Genomic DNA, 19,585 nt, shown 5'->3' with positions numbered 1-19,585 from the left:
TTGCTTATTTCTGGAAATTTTTATTTAATATTCTCAGGTGGCAGTTGGCCATGAGTAATTACATCTTCGGAAAGCTCCTATGGACGGGGGCAGCTACTGTTAGCTGCCCACAGCTGATACTGTGCCACACAGCGGCAGCCTAGGAAAATAACTGTAGAACAAAAAGAACAGAGGGTACAGTCGGGGATAGATGGGCTCAGAAAATACCATAATAGAGCAGAGTCGAATCAGGTGACGTGTCTCTAGGTCTCTCCCAAGCCAGATAGACTGTGGCGGCTGAGGAAGGGGAGCTGAGAAATGTGACCCTTTCAAATGGGCTTGGCCAGAGACCTACCATGTCTTCACAGAAGATTTATGTGTGTGGGTGGGGCTGTTGCACACATGTGAACCAGAGGAAAACTTGAGTCGGTTGCCTCCTGCTATGTGGGCTCCCGAGAACATGCCTAGGAAACACTAAACACGTCTAATTTCCTTCCGTGTGGTGACGTCACTTCCAGTTTTTCAGCATGCACAGCCGGGGGGGCTTTGTGTTCACAAATGTGAGCACCAGTGGCTGTTCAGTGGGTACCGGAGAGGAGCCCACACCACCACAAGCACACCCCTTCCTTGCGTAGGATGGTCCTAGAGCCCCTGGGCCTCGAGACACTCCCCTCTGGCTGGCTGTCCTTGCTTCCCCTGGTAGGCTCAAAGGCTTCTGCATTGCCTGTGGACAGCGAGAAGCAGCTCCCCGTGCTTATACAAGTCAGTCCTCTCCTCCTCTCTACCTCAGCAACTGTCCGGTGCCTAGAAAGCCTGCCGGAACAGCCCAACGCCCAACCCAGCCTGGATCAGTTCCAGCAGCAGCAGTGACGACTCAGGCTGTGGGACTGGGTCATTGAAGGTGGCTCAACGGATGCCACCAATAAAGACGCTATCTCGGGTGGCTACAGAAGTCAGATGGCTGTGACAGCAGGTAAAGTGAATAATTGAAGTAGTGTATATGCACATGCATGACCACATGGGAACACACACACACACACACACACACACACACACACACCTTATGCCTCCGTAAATCAGGAAGAAGGTTTTTTTAATCTCTCCCTCAGCACAGCATGGAAGTGATGCATCCCACCTTCAGGGAAAGCTCTGGGCTATGCATGCACAGTTGCACCATTCCTTGGGGGGGATGCTTCTGGGAATGCATGCACGGTTGCACACACTGACATTTTCATAAGCTGTTAAGAGAAGCTTTTTCTTTTGCTAGCCGCTTTGGCTTATCCCCCACCAGCCGCCTGGGCTCTGCCGCGCCAGCCTGGTTCTAGAGCCGCATGAGTCCCAAATAAACACACAGGAGGCTATATTAATTATGAAGCTGTTGGCCTTGCTTGTCTCTTACTGGCTAGCTCTGCTTTAAGTAATTACCCCATAATTGTTAATCTAAGTATGTCTCTTACCGGAGAATAGTTCTGGGCTCCTACCCCCATGGCGGTTACATGTTGACTCTCTTATGTTTCCCCTTCCCAGAATCCTCCTCGACTCCTAGTCCCTCCTATCTAGGTTTTCTATTGGCCAGACAGTACTTTATTGACAAATGCACAGGCAAATAACAGGACTTCCCCAACAATAAGCTAGTGAGGGCTGACCTAGCTTGAGAGACCTTTCTGTGAGGGAGACCATGACGTGGGGCAGTTGGCCTGTCACTGAGAGTACAATTAAGAAGGCAGCAGTATCTGTTGGGTCAGTAGCTCCCCATCCACGCCTCGGGACTGGGGGACAGCCCAGCCCACTTCCACATTCAAAGGAGAATAGACCACTGGATGACAGCATCACAAAGCAGCCATGCCAACCCTTTGAACTAGCTCGTGCTGCTTTCCAGGAGAGCGGTCGCCCTGCCATGAAGCTACAGCTGCTCCTTGCCCTGGGACTGTATGACCTGGTCCTGTAAACCCGGCGTCCACCAAGGGGTTCATTAAGTCAAAATGCATTTCAGGGCATGAAGAGATGGCTCAGTTGGTCAAGCGCTTATCCTGCAGGCATGAAGACCTGAGTTCAAGCCCCACAGCCCACATATAAAAGAGCTACACCTGGAGCCATACATTCACAATCCCAGGGATGCATGAGGCAGAGGTGGGATGCTCACCACCAACCTCGACGACTTGGATGGACCCCAGGCCTTTAAGAGACTTGTCTCAAATAGCAACTTGGACAGCAACCAATGAACAGCACCCAACATTGGCCCTTGATCTTCACACACGTACACATGCACACACAGAATACACGCATGCACGCACACATGTGTGTGAACACACGTTGTACCACGGGCTCTTTAAATGACTTACCATCGCCACTCTCCCAGAAATCAGGCCATGCTCCCTGTAGCTCCCTCTCTCTCTCTCTCTCTCTCTCTCTCTCTCTCTGGGAGAGATAGTTAGGAAGCTGTGGGGTAGCTTTGATGCTCCTCCCTTTAGTGCCTTGAGTATAAATTTGTGGTCCCATCACGTGGTCCCACGTGTGCCGGGAGTCACATAGACTCCCATGGTGTAGAATTCCCCCCTGTTCCCTAAGGCCTTAAAAAAGTCGTTTATCCCCTTAGTTCTGGGAAGGGTTTCTCTGAACTAGCTCCCTCTCCTCCCCCCTCCCCACTCCTTTCTTTTACTTTAAGCTGTGTCTCATAATAGTCACAACCCTCTCCCACCTCACCGCGGCCTCCTGGTTGCAAAGAGCCCTCTCCCAAGGAGGCCCATTCTGAGGTCACCTCTTCCCCACTGACCCTGAAGGTCTTCTCTCCGTTCCTTTGTTATAGCAGCGCACACGCCCTCAGGCACGCTTGTGTTTTATACACCTGGTGTCAAACTCAGCTGACCCTACTGTGTCTCACAGGTGCTCGGAACACTTCTGTCTCTAGCCAGTAGAGCTGGGCAAAAATCACCAAACCCACCATAAAGTGCTGACCAATCCTGTGTAACTTCTTGACAGCTGTGGTGACAGTGAGGAATGGAAGAGAGGGGGGTTGTGTGTGTACACTTCCACCCTGCCACACAGCAGAGCAAGAGCCATCCAGGGTCAGGAGTCATCCACGTCTGAGGAACTTCAGAGGTGTGTGTGTGTGTGTGTGTGTGTGTGTGTGTGTGTACAAGCGCATGCATGCACATGTGTCTGTGTGTGCAGAGACAGCCACACATTTACTTGCTACTTGTGTAATTGTGGGGGTTACATAGCTGGAAATACAATTTCTGCCTTCAAGAATGTGAGGCTTAGTAGAGAAATAGATATTTGTGCAAATGTTTGTAGCCCTCAAGTATCACAGATTCTGAAAGCAAAGAGATGGCAGATAAATTTGAAACCTGAAAAAAAAAGAGACACAGTTTAATAGTAAGGCAGACGTAGCCCCAGGAAGGAAGGAGGTTAGGTCTGCAGAATAGGAGGTAAGAGCTGGACTACAGAGCAGCCAAGGCCCCAAGCTAAGAAAGTTGGGGTTTGTTACACGTGACTCAGGCAGGAGCCACGGAAATCACATGAGGTAAAAGCCGCGGCCAGATCACACAGGACTCAGACCGGACTGTGGAAATCTACAGAGGCATGGGGTGGAGAAACAGCCCAGTCGGTGAGGCGCTTGCCTTGCAAACACAAAGGCTCAAGTTTGACCCCCAGAATCCACGGAAAAGACTGGATGAGGCTTCGTGTCGCAGCCCTGAGAAGAAGCGTCTACACCGTACTCCCAAATCTCCTCAAGGAACATCATAGAAAGATGGGGTGACAGACTGTAAGAGACAGTGTTCAGAGAGAACCCCTGCAAAACAGTGTCCTCTGAACATCCGAGGCCTCTGTGGTTGTCTGAACAAAACCTGCAGAAGATCAAGCCAGTCAGCTTTGCAGTGAGAGGTGGGGAGGGGCTGCTGAGGCCCTGTCCTGGCTGAGGACTGTTCCCAGTTGAAGGCTGGGGGGGGGCAGGAGATAAGGTTTTCCCAAGGATGAGGCCCCAGGTAAGCTGCCTGTCTCCCGCGGATGGGTTCACATCCCATGCATATACAGGTTGCTCTAATTGAACTTAGGGCTTATTTTATTGGATGAAATCGAAATACATTGTATGTGTATATGCAATTCTCAAAGAGTAAATAAATAAAAATCCATTAAAAAACAAAACCACCAGTGAGACCTCTAACGATCTAAAAGGATGACACCAACTGGCAAGCTAAGCAATAGTGGAGAAACTACCTTAAATGCCCATTCCTGATAATGAACTTGACGACTACCTTAAATGCCCATTTCCGATAGTGAACTTGATGACTACCGTATATGCTATCCTAGAACCTTCATCCAGTGACTGATGGAAGCAGAGGCAAACACCCACAATTAAACCCTGAACTGAACCCATGGAACCCAGTGACAGAGAGAGAGGAGCGATGAACAAATTGGCAAAGAACGGGCTGGCAAAACCAGCAGAGACAGCTGATCTGAAGAGGGGAGAGCTTTGGACCCCAGATCGACAGTTGGGAGGCCAGCATGGGACTGATCCAGACCCCCTGAATGTGAGAGTCAGTGAGGAGGCCTGGGTAACCTATGGGGCCCTGAGCAGTGGATCAGTATTTATCCCTGACATACAAACGGACTTCCTGTGTCCATAACACAAAGAGGGATGCTCTCTCCGCCTGGACTCTTAGGGGAGTGCCTGGACCCTGCCCTGAGTGAAATGACAGACTCTGGCGATCCCCTATGTGGAAGGAAGTGGGGATACGGTGGGAGGCTGAGGGAGGTGGTGGGGGGTGCAGGAGGAGGGGAGGGAGAGGGAACTGGGATTGACATGTGAAGCAAGCTATTTAAAATTAAAGTAATTAAGGAAAAAAGAAAACCAGATGTTACAGTGAGCGCACTTGTAGTTCTGACGGTGGGGAGGGAGAGACAGGCAGATCCCTAGGCCAGCCTGAGTGGTAAGCTAGTGAGAGACCAAACCTCAGAAACACACGGCGTGGTATCTTATTTCTCTCTGTGGCTCATCCTTTCCCACCCGCCCCCCAGTTTGTATCTGGGAGGTGAGATTCCAGGGCAGAGAAGAAATGGGTCTTTGTGATCAACCCACTGTGGTCGGAAAATGCTGAGAGGTTTTCAAAGGCAGAGGAGAGTTAAGGCTAAAGACCTGATCGATGAGATAAATTATGAAGAGAAGGGCCTGCGAGGGGAGACGCCATTGCATAACTACAGCCGTGGACTAGTTGGAGTGTGCGAAGCCCACAGACAAGGAGTGATGTTGACCCTGAAGCCAAGCGTGAAGGTTGCACTCAGCCAGCTTTTGCTAACAGCCCCACATGGTGTGACTGCGTTTCTTCCCTCAGCACCACCTCGTCCCCGTCCCCGAAGGACGGGAGGGCTCCTCCCGAATCCAGACGCTGGAAGGCTCAAAGCTGCACCCCCAGGGCTTAAGGAGATGCTGCAGAGGTAGGAAGGAGAGCCCTCACAGGACTGAACCAGTCAGCTCTGCAAAGAGCAGTCAGCCTCGGCCTCTTTCTCCCCCTTGTCTACACTCGGGAGGCTTACATAGGGGCTTAAAACAAAACACCTGAGGAACAACACACTGAAGGTTCGCCCCTGACCCCACATGCGTGCCTTGTACTTGTACCTTCACAGAGAGAGAGAGAGAGGGAGAGACAGAGAGAGAGAGAGAGAGAGAGAGAGAGAGAGAGAGAGAGAGAGAGAGAGAGAGAGAGAGAGAGAGAGAGAGAGAACTGAAGAATGCTCACGCTCCACTCCCATGATCCCATTGCTGGGGTTGGATTCCACAGTATTCATCTAAGGGAGGTGTGGATGGATTTCAGCTTCTCCAGGAGGCGGGGCTGTGGGTCAGGGCTCAGAGCCAAGCACTGTGTAACTCCCAGAGGAGAACTTCATCTCCTTGGAAAGAACTCCTGTCGTGTTTGTCTTGCTTAAGAGGCTCAATTGTTTTCTATCCCTTTTCCTGGACATTTTCTCACCAGAGCGTCGGAATACCTTAGGGCCAACAGGGTTTCAGTTGGCTTGGTGCCAGGAAGAGATCTGCAAACATTTGCAAATCAGAGACTTACCATGCTGACTACGTAGTGTTAAATCAGGAGAACCGTCCTGAGGCGGGCTGGACTCAGAAATCGCGCCTCCAGCTCTGACACCTCACGGCTCCTCCTCACTCCAGGATCCGCCTCACACTGGCAGGAGGGCAGTGGTTGCCCAGTCTAGGAGGCTGAGTGCCTCGGCAGTTCCAATCGGGCACCAAACACCTGGATGTTTCCTGGAGAGCCCTGGACCACAGTCATTAGGAGCCTGGAAATGCTGGCTCTGGTATCACCAAAGGAACCAGCAGTTGCAACAGGATAAATCGACTCAGGGACAAGAAGGAAAGCCAAGGAAGCCACGTAAGCAAGCAGCGAATAGTCCTCCTTCTGCTACGACCTCTTGTCCAGGCTGCCACAGGAAGACACTGCCCACGTTGAGAAGGCTCTTCATAGATCAATTAAGGCAAGGAAGACTCCCTGCTCAGGTGGTCCCAGTTAATGGCAAGTTGACATTAAAATCAACCATCATATGAGGCATGCTTGGGAGTGACTCAGGCTGGGCTGAAGCAGGAGACTGCAAGGAACCAAGGCCTGGGCCTCCATCTTGGGGATCTTGAACACAGTCGGTCTCACAGGTACTAAGAGTCCTTGGGAGGTGTGGTGGTGTGAATCGGCATAGACGCATGTGTTCGAATGCGTGGCCCATAGGGAGTGGCACTACTAGGAGGTGTGGCCTTGTTGGAGGAAGTGTGTCACTGTGGAGGTGGGTGTGGGGGGGTCTCACTTATGCTCAAGCCAAGCCCAGTGTGACAGTTCACTTCCTGTTGCCTGCAGAGAGACATGTAGGACGCTCAGCTTACTCCTCCAGAGCCATGCTTCTCACCGTGATGGTAATAGGCCAAGCCTGTGAAACTGTAAGTCAACCAAATGAAGTGTTATCCTTTTTAAAGGTCGCCATGGTCATAGTGTCTCTCCCCAGCAATAGAAATCCTAACTAAAACCAGGGGTGGCAGCGTTATCTATGTCAGAGCACAAGTGTGCCAAATGCTGAAGATGGGTTAGAAGGGATGTTCTGGAAAGACACAGAGGAAGTTATTCAGGCCCAAATACACCTTACTGTTTTATTCTTTGAAGGTGCTTACGCATGTATACATATCCTAATCATATCTACAGCTGACTTCCTCCCTCCTGTCCCCTCTGGGCTCCCCCAACATGTCTCACCCCCAACTTCATGCCCTTTTCTGTTTTGAAAAACCTATTGCTGTAGTTACTTTTGTGGTGGTGTAAAGAGACATCATGACCAAGACAACTTATGTTTTTAAAAAAGGAGTTTATTGGGGGGATTGCTTACAGGTTCAGAGTGAAGACTACCACCATGATGGTGGGTAGCTTGGCAACAGGCATGGTACTAGAGCAATCTCCGAGAGTTTATGTGTTGAAACAACAACCACAAAGCAGAAAGAGACGGTTACATGAAATGGTGTGGGCTTCTGAGACACACTTCCTCCAAGAAGGCCACACCTCTTCCAGCAAGGCCACACCTCCTAATCCTTCCCAAACAGCTCCACCAACTGCCACCAAGCATCCAAACATAGGAGCCCATGAGGGCCATTTTCATTAAAACTCACCACACCTGTTGAGTCCAATTATACCAATGGGTGTTGAGTCACCCATAGGCGCATGAACAACCTGCCAATAGCCATCTCCCAAAGAAAACTGACTCTCTCTTCCCCAGTGTCCATCTATTAAGTGCCAGTAGACCCTCAGCTAGCAGTGGAGCCTGGGGAGCCTTTCCCTGCTGAACCAGACTTCGTAACTGGCTTGCTCTTGGGCAGGTGTGAGTCGCCTTATTGGAAGCCCATCTATCAGATGGTGGCAGGACAAAGAATTCACTTGAACCTGTATCAGCCACTAGGCGCCACTTAAAGCCATCACTACAACCCTCGAGGCAAGAGGTCAAAATGAACGTTCTAGGTTTGAACAAGGACTGCTCCTTTGTCACTAAAACCTACGTAAAACCAGTCAAGCTCTTTGTGATCACATAGATCAGTGGCTCCTAATGCTTTGACCCTTTAATACAGCTCCTGAGGTTGTGGTGACCCCTACCATAAGATTATCCTTGTTGCTACACAACAAAAAATATAACTGTAATTTTGCTACTGTACAAGTCACAATGTAAATGTCTGTGTGCCCTGTGAAAGGTTGTTTGGCCCCCAAAAGTGTCACAGGTTTAGAACCACTGACCCACATGCACAAGTATCCCCTCTGGGACAAAAGAAACTTGTCTAGAATCCCAAAGGGGAGATAAAAACAGGATGCCCAATATGGCATCTCAGAAACCAAGGTGTGCCAGGTAGTTTTTTTTTCTCAATATATGTTTTTATTTAAATTAGAAACATGCATGCTTCACATGTCAATCCCAGCTCCCTCTCCCACCCCTCCTCCCTTGTCCCTCCACCAGCCCCCCAACCAGTCCCTACATCATTCCCCAGGGAGGGTAAGGCCCTCCTTGGGGGGAATCTCTAAAGTCTGTCATTTCATCCTGGGCAGGACCTAGGCCCTTCCCCATGTGTCCAGGCTGAGAGAGCATCCCTCCATGTGGAATGGGCTCCCAAAGCTCATTCATACACCATGGTTAACACTGATCTCATACCCAAGGCCCCGGTGATTTCTGTGGCCTCCTCCCTGGCACTATATTCATGGAGTCTGGATCAGTCCCCTGTTGGCCTCTCAGCCATCAGTCTGGGATTCAAGAGCTCCCCTTTGTCCAGTCAGCTGTCTTTGTGGGTTTCATCATCATGGTCTTGACCCCTTTGCTCATCACTCCTCCATCTCTGTCACTGGGTTCTAGGAGTTCAGTTCAGTGTTCAGCTGTGGGTATCTGTCTCTGCTTCCATCAGTCCCTGGATGAAGGTTCTTGGATGGCATATAGTGTAGTCATCAACCCTATCATCAAGGAGGGGCTATTAGTGTAGTCTCTCTACTATTGTTTAGTTTGCCAGTTGGTGTTATCCTTGTACATCTCTGGAGATCTCACTAGTGTCAGCTCTCTCCTCAAGCCTATAATGACTCAATCTATTATGGTATCTCTCATCCTGCTCTCCTCTATTCTTACTCCAACTCAACCTTCCTGCTCCCCCATGCTTTCTCCTCCCCTCCTCTTATCCCCCTCTCTTTTTCTTGGTTCCCTCTCCCCTCCCCACTATGTTCCCAAACTGCTCAGGAGATCTTGCTTCATTCCACTTCTCTGGGGTATCATGCATCTCTCTTGGGAACCTCCCTGTTTCCCAGACTCACTGGCACTGGGATTGTAGGCTGGCACTCCCCTGATCCATATCTAAAATCCATATATGAGTCAGTACATACCATGCTTGTCTTTTTGTGACTGGGTTACCTTGCTCAGGGTGGTTTCTTCTAGTGCCATCCATTTGCCTGCAAATTTCAAGATTCCATTGTTTTTTTCCGATGAGTAGTACTTCATTGTGTAAATGTACCACATTTTCTCTATCCACTCTTCAGTTGTGGGGCGTCTAGGTTGCTTCCAGGATCTAGCTATTACATACAATGCTGCTATGAACATAGTGGAACAGACATCCTTGTTGTGTTAATGGGCATCTTTTGGGTATATGCCTAAGAGTGGAATTGCTGGGTCTTGTGGTAGACTCAGGCCCATTTTCCTGAGGAATCTCCATATTGATTTCCATAGTGGCTGTACAAGTTGGCACTCCCACCAGCAGTGGAAGAGTGTTCCCCTTTCTCCACATCCTCTCCAGCATAAACTGTCATTGGTGTTTTGGATTTTAGCCATTCTGACAGGAGTGAGATGGTATCTCAGAGTTGTTTTGATTTGCATTTCCCTGATGGCTAAGGATGTTGAGCACTTTCTCAAGTGTCTCTTGGCCATTTTAGACTCCTCAATTATGTCAACTTGACACAAGCTAGAGTTATCCGAAAGGAGGGAACCTCAATTGAGAAAATGCCTCCATGAGACCCAGCTTGTAGGGCATTTTCTGAATTAGTGATTGGTGCAGAGGGGCAGCCCATTGTGGGTGTTGTCATCCCTGAGCTGGTGGTCCTATAAGAAAGCAGGCTGAGCAAGCCAAGAGGAGCAAGCCAGTGAGCAGCTCCCCTCCATGGCCTCTGCATCAGCCCCTGCCCCAAGGTTCCTGCCCTGCTTGCGTTCCTGTTCTGACTTCCTTCAGTGGTGGATTAGAATGTGGAAGTATGAGCCAGAAAAACCCTGTCTTCCCCAACTTGCTTTTGGTCGTGGTGTTTTGTCACAGCAATTGAAACTCAAACAAAGACACAAGAGAACTTCCACCTGAACTTCCAATCCATGTCAGCCCCAAATGCTGAGACACAGGTTTCCTTCTCCAGAGTACCAGGTGCTCCTTTCATTGCTGCAGCAGAACACCAGACAAAGGCAGCTCTTGGAAGGCGGGTTCCTGCTCATGGCTGGACAGAGCATAGATTACAGGTCGAGCCACAGCACCAACAGAGCCCCCCAGAAACGGTGCAGAGCCACAGGCCACGGTCAGAGCCCTCGTCTCCGCCATAAGGCTCCATCTTTGTAGCCTGTACTTCGCCTTCCTGGGCATGGAGCGCTGTCTTTCTTTTCCTGTCTTTGAAAAGTTGTTTCATTCGCTTGTTTAGTGTGTGCGCACGCCATGAGAAACATCTGGGGACTGAGGTGTCGTCCTTAGGAAAGGCTTCCCATGGGCCTCCTTGAGAGCACCGGCAGTAATGGTGGCTGGCACAGGGAATCGTTTTACAAACGCGGCCACGGGTAGGCTACCTACACTCCAGTAAATAACTGTCCCCCCCCCGTTCTCACGCAAGCTCCCTAACTCAATTCAGTGGGTCACAGGGAGAGGACGGGGGTGTGGCATGGAAACTTGCTGGGACGGTTTCATCAGGAAAGAGGTGAGAGATCAGTGTGGGTTAAAAAGTGACTGAAATTCAGTGTATACACATGTACATGCATGCACATGTGTATGTATTGATGGGGGAAGTCCTTCTGTCGTGTAAATAAAACACTGTTGGTCAATGGAGAAGCAAGATAGGTGGGACTAGGAGTCGAGGAGGATTTTGGGAAATGTAGTCAAGAGTAAGGAGTCGCCATGTGGTCTCCCCAGGAGGAAAGGACACGTCAGGATGCTGTCCTCAGAAAGATACATCCTTATAGAAATACATATTAGTAGTCATGGGTTAATACTTAACATAGAACTGTCCAATGAGAAGCCCTGGACACTGGCTGACAGCATTGTAACTAATAGAGTCTCTGTGTGTTATTTGGGGTTGACGGGGCTCTGGGACCAGGCTGGCAGGAAGAATCACGTTATGATGTATGTTCCTTCCCTAGCTTTCTGTCACGACGGACTTTAAGTTCTAGTCTAAAATAAACCCTTTCTTCCCTCAATCAGTTTTGGCCAGGGGTTTTATCACAGCAATACAAAATAAATTAAGACAAAGTAAACTAATGAGACAAAGCTTCCTTTCGAAGAAAAATGGGTACAGCACCAGTCCCACAGTCCTATTAAAGGAAAGCACTTTCTAAGTCCCTGACCCCGAACCTGCGCGCTGCCTACCAGACACCCGGAGAGCAAGTCCAGCTCGGCTTTCCCAAACTGCAGTGTCGTCCCCCGCAGTAACAAACTGTCTCCAGCTTAGCAGCCGTGCAGGTTCATCTCCACTGTCAACTCAGCGGACACAGCTGTCATCCGGTCAGTGATGGTTCCTGCATGCCTGTGAGGGGCTTTTCTGGATTAGGCTGCGACATGGGCTGTGCTATCCCTTGCGCTGGAGTCCCCAGACCGCATAAAACGGGAAAAGTGAGCTGAGCGTGACCACCCATTTCTCTGTACTTCCTGCCTTCAGTGAACACAGCGTGACCAGGTACTCCACACCCGCGAGGCCACACCCACCGTGATGGGTTTCATCCGTTGGGTACCAGAACAAATCTTTGCTTCTTTATGTTTCTTTGGTCAAGTATTTTCCCCTCGACAACAAGGAAAGTTACTAATAACTCATTTATTCAGAGTTCTGTGATCAGCTGTCCAGGTAAGGCCTTGTTGGCGATCTTCTGCTGGTCTGATTCAGCACGCGTGTGTGGCGGCAGTACTGAGGGGCGTGGCTAGGTACAGACAGTCACCAGAGTCTCCATGCCTCCTCCGGTCGTCGTCACAGGCGTGGACCACTTGGTGAGGTGCAGAGAATCTCATGTGGGAAAATCAGCCCCTGTGGCTCGCAGTATCTCACTATCTGAAGCCTTTTTGTGTGGTGTTCCCCCAAGAAGAGTCCAAAAGAATCAGAGCAGAAGCCATGAAATCTCCCGGGGTCCGGGCTCAGAAGTCGTACACCACTTCCTAAGTGTGGCTTGACTCAAAGCAAGTCACCTGGCGGCCAGCTTGGAGTCAGACGAGGACATCGTGAAGGGCATGCAGAAAGGAAGAGTCATACCGCAGGTAATTCCCCACTCCCGGTACCCACAGGGAGCCCCATTTGCTGGCGCTACACGCGATTCCATGTGTTTGTGAAATGGGTACCAACTCTCTCACCTCCCAAACAGGTTGTTAACCAGCATCTGCCAGCTAATGAGATGACAGGGGTGGAATTGAGGCCTGTGGATTAAGGTCTACTAAATCCGGGCTGACACGGAAACTCAGCGGTGCCCGTGTGCACCTGTGATAGAGAAGGTGCCCCAGAGGAACAGAAAACGCTTGCAAGTTGACACGACACGGTTGTGTCTAAGACGCAGGACAGAATAAAGTCACTAAGAAGAGAAGCATGTGTAAGAAAGGGAAATGCTCACAGTGCTAAGCCTGAAAACACCCTTATGGTTGGAGCTGCCGTGTAGTGCAGAGAGAACCCCCAGTTCTGCTTTTGGATGTGCAACTGGGCATTCACGTGGGCGACAGCCCTGCTGGAGTTGAACACAAGGTGTATTTGGCCTGTTTCGTGCTGCATTTCAAACTTCAGTGATCATGCAAATAGTGAAAACTGATTCTTTATGAAACACTTTTCTTCCTCTGGGGAAAACCCTGCCATAGCGTCCTTCATGAGTCAAGACATCTTCATCCCCGAACACCTGGATGAATCGGCCTCTGTGTGTGTCCCAGTGCCATCATGAGCAGAGAGCTGCCCATTTGTTCCCCAGCCCTCACTTCAAAACGCCAAACATAAAGAAAAACCTTCAGCGAAAGCATGATCACAGGCTGCAGTGCTGATCAGTGAGTAAAACACACGCCACACAACCATGAGGATCTATGCTCAGCCCCCAAGATTCCGCCAAAAATCCAGGCATGGCGGCACACACTTGGAATTCAGTGACAATGAGGACGGAGGCACAGGCTACACAGTCTCAGCCACTTCTCCATCTGTCCATACATGGATACGGACAGAGAGACACAGGGGGAGAGAGAGAGAGAGAGAGAGGGAGGGAGGGGAGAGAGAAGAGAGAGACAGAGGGAGAGAGGGAGAGGGGGAGAGAGAGAGACAGAGACAGACAGAGAGAGAGACAGAGAGAGGGAGAGACAGAAAGAGAGGGAGGGAGAGAGGGAGAGACAGAGAGACAGAGGGAGGGAGGGGGGAGAGAGAGACAGAGACAGACAGACAGAGAGACAGAGACAGAGAGAGAGAGAGAGAGAGAGAGTCTTCTTTACATCCACATTGTTTTATGACGAGTGTGAGCATCTGACAACTTCAGATTTTCAGAAAGAACCAGATATTTACATGTAGCAATACACAGAATTCTACCAAATAAAATTTCATTTCCTTTTCATTATACTCGACGTTTGCTAGCTTCAAGAAAGATGGCATGTGCAGTTTTGTGTGTGTGTTGTAGATACTCATCTCTCAGACATACAGATAGGGAGCTTCTCTTCACTCTGTAGAGCTGTTTCTTCCTTTGATGTACGGAAGGCTGATGGTTGGACTTAACTCTTGAACGACTGAAACGCTATTCAGAAAGTGCCTGCATCTTAGAGTTCTATGCCTTGTATAGGAAAATGGACTTAACCAGAGATAAGCACGTGGAGTGAATTACACCAGTACCAGAAAGACGAATGTTGTGTGTTGTTTTACTTGTGGCTCCTATGTTTTACACAGATAGCACTAAAGCACACGTGTGTGTGCACTGTTGAAGCAGAAGTGAAACTCATATAGAGGGCTGTTGTACAACGGTTCCCTCTGAGATTAAAGCATTCCATCCTGCAGAGGAGCTGGTTAAGCAAGGAGGTAAACAACTAAAAATAGCTTCAGCAACTCCCTGACACTGACCAGACTCACTAGGCCCCACACCAGACGAAGCAAAGCCAGGCTGCAAAGCAGACTCTCACAAGCCAAGCTGCAAAGACTGTCGGACCAGACCAGCCGCCTGGAAGCAGAAATCAGCCCTGGGAAAGGCTGAGAACAAACTGAGGCACCTGGAAAGGACACTCTCTTCTGCTGGACTCAGCCCGGTGGTTAGCTGTGGATGTCTTTATCTGCTCCCATCAGTTGCTGGATGGAAGGTTTACGGTGACAATTAAGGTAGTCACCAGTCTGATCGCAGGGGAAGGCCAGTTCAGGCACCCTTTCCACTATTGCTTAGAGTCTCAGCCAGGATCACCCTTGTGCATTCCTGGCAATTTCCCTAGTGCCAAGCTTCTTGCTAGCCCCATAATGACTCCCTCAATCAAGACATCTTTCCTTGCTCTCCCTCTCTGCCCTTTCCCCATCTTGACCATCCCATCCCCCCCACTTTCCTACCCCTCCTTTCTCCCCTCCTTTTGCCCTGATTTCTCCACCCACCCCCAAACACACACAATCCCAATTTTCTCAGGAGAACTAGTCTATCTCCCCTTCCCAGGGGATCCATGTATGTCTCTCTTATGGTCCTCTTTGTTACCTAGCTTCTCTGGGGTTATGGACTATAGGCTGGCTATCCTTTGCTCAATGTCTAGTATCCACTTACGAGTGAGTACACACCGTGTTCTGAGCCTGGGTTACCTCACCTAGGATGGTGTGTTTTTCTGGTTAATATTTGATGTGGGTGAAGTCGCCCCTGACTGTTGGCCCTGGGAGCTAAAAACACAGCAAGCTGAGTAAACTAGGAAGAGCAAGTCAGAAGCAGCATCCTCCATGGCCTCTGCTTCCTCCAGGCTCCTGCTCTGCCTGACCTCCTGTCCTGACTTTTCTCAGGGATGGACGGTCACCTGTGAGTGTGAGTGAAACACACACTCTCCTCCCCGAGCTGCTTTTTACCACGGTGTTTCACCACAGCAATAGAAACCCTACGTCAGAAATGTTCCATCACCACGGCAGGTGTGGTGGCAGACGTGTGAGAGGTCTGGTCACACTGAATCCGCAGTTGGGAAGCAGAAAGAGATGGATGCCAGTGTGGCCCCACCCAGGGCATGGTACCACCCCCACGTTTGGGGTGTGTCTTCCACTTCAACTAGCCCGATCTACAAACCTTCTCATAGACGTGTCCACAGACTGATCCCCAAGATGTCTCTAGATCCTGGCATGTTGACCGTCAGTGTTAGTCCCCAAGATGTTTCGAGATCCTGGCACGTTGACCGTCAGTGTTAGCTATTGTATCAGGATCAGGTCCAGGCCCAGGAGTCTCGCTGATTTGAGTGAAGTAGAGACCAGTTCCCATAAAGGACATGCTGTACTACACCACCAAAATCTCCCTTCAAGATCTCTTCAGAGAGCAATGGCCACTTCCCAAGGTGAACGTGCAGTGGGCAAAGGGAACTGAACACTCAGGACCTTTGACACAGACGCTGAACTGACCCCAGGAAGACCGAAATCTCACTGTGTCTCTAGTCAGAGTAGGGCTTTTAGAGGAAGGTAGTCAGTGGCGTGCTCAATCCTTGAGGAGCCCCGTCAGTCCCCAGAACCGTGCTGCTTCTCCAATGTGATGAATAACCTTGGTTGCTAACTTGGCTACATCTGGAATTGACTAAAACCCTAGACTCCGGTCTTGTGAGGGACTGTCCTAATCAGATTATTTGGAGCAAGAAAACACCCTACCTCTGGGCTGTACCTTCTGGAGACAGCCCACACAAAAGGACATAGAAGGATGAATCTTTGCTTTTTCTTCTTCTTACCTTCACTCCCCTTCATCTCCCCTGTTGCCGTGGCCAGTGTTAACTCCAGCTTCTTCGTGGCTCCAATGAAGACCAGCAGAGCTCCAGGAACCCTCCTAGGCTTCAGCCTTAGATTGGACTACGGAGAAGTGTAGCCTCATGGACTGAACAACCACTGGATTCATGGCCTTTGTGGGATTTCCTGGACCACATCCTGCAAGTCACTCTAACAAATCAGCTCATTGGCCATCCCTTTAGAAGGCTTACCTCAGTGCACCCTAGACCCCATTCATTCTGTCAGCTCTGTTCCTGTATAGAACACTGATTACAATGCCCAGATGTGGAAGACATGATTGGACACATACTTGCAAACAGAAGAACACTCATCAGCCTTCTGACCACTACAGTGAGGACAAGTATAGTAGCAAGACCAAGAGGAAACCAGTGATTGTTTTGACCTAAAAAAAAATAGTAAACCACCACAGAGAAACCCTGTCTTGAAACCAACGTTAATTTCTCATCCCTTGGATGGAAAATGTGGGGATGCAAGACTGATGAGTCTATCACACCCCCGTTAAGTGTTTTCATTTTATACATGCAAGGTGCTTGATCTTGAAGAATGACAATAGATTATGCTCAACTTAACCAGGCAGTGTCTCCAGTTATAGCTGCCATGTCACAACTGTTTCTGTGGCTTGGGGAAATTTACACATAGTCCAATACCTGCTTCATAATGATCAGCCAGTAAGTACCTCCCTCTCCTCTCTTTGCCCACGAGTAATGGCCGCCAGAAGCACTTCGTTCCTACTGTCAAGGCCGGTGTTACACCTCTGTGTCCTGCCCAAGAGAAAACCAGCTGCCTCTCACGGGCTAATTTACAGGAAATCTGACCCCCCCTTTCTCCTCCAAAGGGCATCATTGCATTCCCTCCACTACATTGATGGTAGCTAGCTGGGCTGTGTTTATAAGAAGGAACAAGGATTCCAGACACATGGTTAAAACATTAATGTGCTACAGAGTGGAAAACAGATTTCAGTATTGTGGAGTCCCTTCTAACGGGAAGGCCCAGGAAATGCATCTAGTTCCTCTTTTGGGGAAGCAAGAAGGTCAGTGGGTTGTCATGGCAACATTCTCTTCATTTGGGTGGGTTGAGTACTAAAAAATGCTGCTAGTTTTGAGTGAGTCCAGAACAAAGGAAAAAGTCTTTTTTTTTAAATTTTTGTTATACTCTATTAAGTTGGAGTCTGTGCACCTTAAAGTTGTTAGTTATCCAAGGATCATACTGCATTTCTGATTCTTTGTGTCTGCCCTCAAGTACTGGGGTTCCATGCATATGCTAACACCTGGTTTATTGTTGAGGCCAGCCTTGTCTGAATAAAACAAAAGCAAAAATATTCTGTATCTAAGAGCATTCTGAACCTTGGCACCCTAAGGATGGAAGGGAGTGATCTGTTACACACATGTCTCCACCTCAGAGAGCTTGAATATGGCATTTCTTACGATGCAGTGGCTGGCCACATTCCCTTGTATTTGAATATAGTATTTTAAGGTGCAGTGGCTTGTTATATTCCCGTGTATTTGAATATGGCATTTCTTACGATGCAGTGGCTGGTCACCTTCCTGCATATTTTTCCATGGCACTTCCTTGTTTGCTCTCTGTGGTGATCTATTCAGCAGAGCCTTCCTCTGATGATTGTATAGGATCTTCACATATAGTTGTTCCTAATAAAAGCTCAGGGCAAGAGGCTGTCTCAGTCCTTAGAGTGTCTTGCAGGCTCTTTGGGCCCCTAGCCTCCCCTGCTAAACATTCACATTTTAGACTCTGAGTTGCTATTCACAGACTGAGCGTGGCTGTCGGTGGCAATTTATGTAGTGCTGGAGACCAAAGCCAGGAACTGGCACCTTCTAGGCAACTGAGATGCAAACCCAAGTCACAAAGCAAAGTTCTGCCCCTGTGAAAAATCCTTGGCTACGTTGGCCATATGTGCCAGCCTATGGCATCTACGGAGGGTAAGGTGTGGGAACACCAGACCTTGAGCAGAGACCCACTTCCCCTTCTGCCTGGGAGTAGGCAGCTGTAAGACAATGTTTAGTAAAAACATGTTTACTAAAAACGATACAATAAGTTCCTGGCCACTTCCCCTTCTGCCTGGGAGTAGGCAGCTGTAAGACAATGTTTAGTAAAAACATGTTTACTAAAAACGATACAATAAGTTCCTGGAGAAGGCCTTCCCACGGAAACTGCCCTGACCTCGACCTTGTCCAAAGACTAACCGCACCTTCAAAACCCACACGCATCCACCTCTGGGTCAGAGCAGAACCAGCCAGGGTAGAGGAGAGAGCAGAAGCTTCTCTGGTGGGAGCTTTTCTTAGGAGGTTTTCTTAAACCTTTTTGGAGCCTGTTTAAAGTTTTCTTTATATCGTTAAACGAGTCTCTGTGTTGTCAATCCCCGACACCCTCCGCACGTTCTCGGACACAGGCTGCGCAGCAGACGTGACAATTGGAGGTAGGCCTTGTCAGCTAGTGAGAGCTCTACAGGTTAGATTGGGAAAGACTGCTCACAGACTTCAAATAATTTTCAAAAGTTATTTGGACACAGTATAGTTTACAATCTTTGAGTGATTTTCAGAAGTTTTTGGGAAATATTTAATGGATATGTCCTTTTTAATGGGCATCTACAAATAATCTAAGTAATAATCCCAATTTACCTAGATAGTTAACCAAGGAGGGTAGACAAATCCTTCTACTGTTATGGTCCAGCTTCAACAGTTCAAAAAAAATTTTTTTAGAAAATGAAAAAGGGGGAATAATGTCCCCAGTCCCCACATGACTCATCAAATAATACACTCCTCATTTTAAAATTTTATAATGTGAATGCCAGTGAGCTTCAGACAGATTCTGGCACGATGGAACTTGAACAACCATTGCTCAGGTCAAATGGAGACATCCATGCACTAGACAGTGGAGAAGACCCTAATTTGGGGTCGAGGGCATGTTTGTGTTTTCTTGTAGGAAAAGAATAAAGCTTTGGCAGCTGTCAGACCATTTAGTGAGATGCATGGAGCAGAGAAAAACTGGACCTGAGACCATGGAAGCCTACCTAAGCCAGTTTGAGTGAGATCTCCTAAATCAGTGTTCTTGACCCTTGATGTCATCGAATCTACAGCCCAAGAAAGAAAGAAAACAGTCGGTTCGAGATTTCCAGTTTCTCAACAGACATGCTGCATCAACCTTCCGGACCCATGAGTTTTCATCATGAAGCCAACAGAGAAAAAAGGACCCATTTAAAGCATTTGGCCATTGGTATGGACTATGAGTGGCAAAAGCCTCTTTTCAGTATTTGAACAGGACATGGTCACTTGAAATATCAGACTTGATGGTTCCTGTTTCTGGAATCACGACTAGGCCAGTGTATTTTTCTGGAGAAATGCAACTTGTCCTAATGCGACAACTATTGTTCATATTTTTCATAATGCTACATGTGTAACATCAATGATTGTACCTAA

The 19,585-nt window shown here is 48.8% G+C and overlaps 1 long non-coding RNA gene across 1 annotated transcript; it reads left to right on the top strand.

Moving 5' to 3' along the window:
• Positions 1-5,918: 5,918 nt before the first annotated feature.
• On the top strand, positions 5,919-18,199 carry LOC121144379. The gene is made up of 3 exons (XR_005881735.1): positions 5,919-6,637; positions 6,837-6,916; positions 15,183-18,199. It is a non-coding gene; the product is annotated as an uncharacterized LOC121144379 (long non-coding RNA).
• Positions 18,200-19,585: the final 1,386 nt, after the last annotated feature.

The sequence above is a fragment of the Mesocricetus auratus genome, unplaced genomic scaffold (genome assembly GCF_017639785.1).
Source record: "Mesocricetus auratus isolate SY011 unplaced genomic scaffold, BCM_Maur_2.0 Super-Scaffold_100015, whole genome shotgun sequence".
NCBI classification, from domain to species: Eukaryota; Metazoa; Chordata; class Mammalia; order Rodentia; family Cricetidae; genus Mesocricetus; species Mesocricetus auratus.
This window is presented reverse-complemented; position numbering and strand designations above follow the sequence as displayed.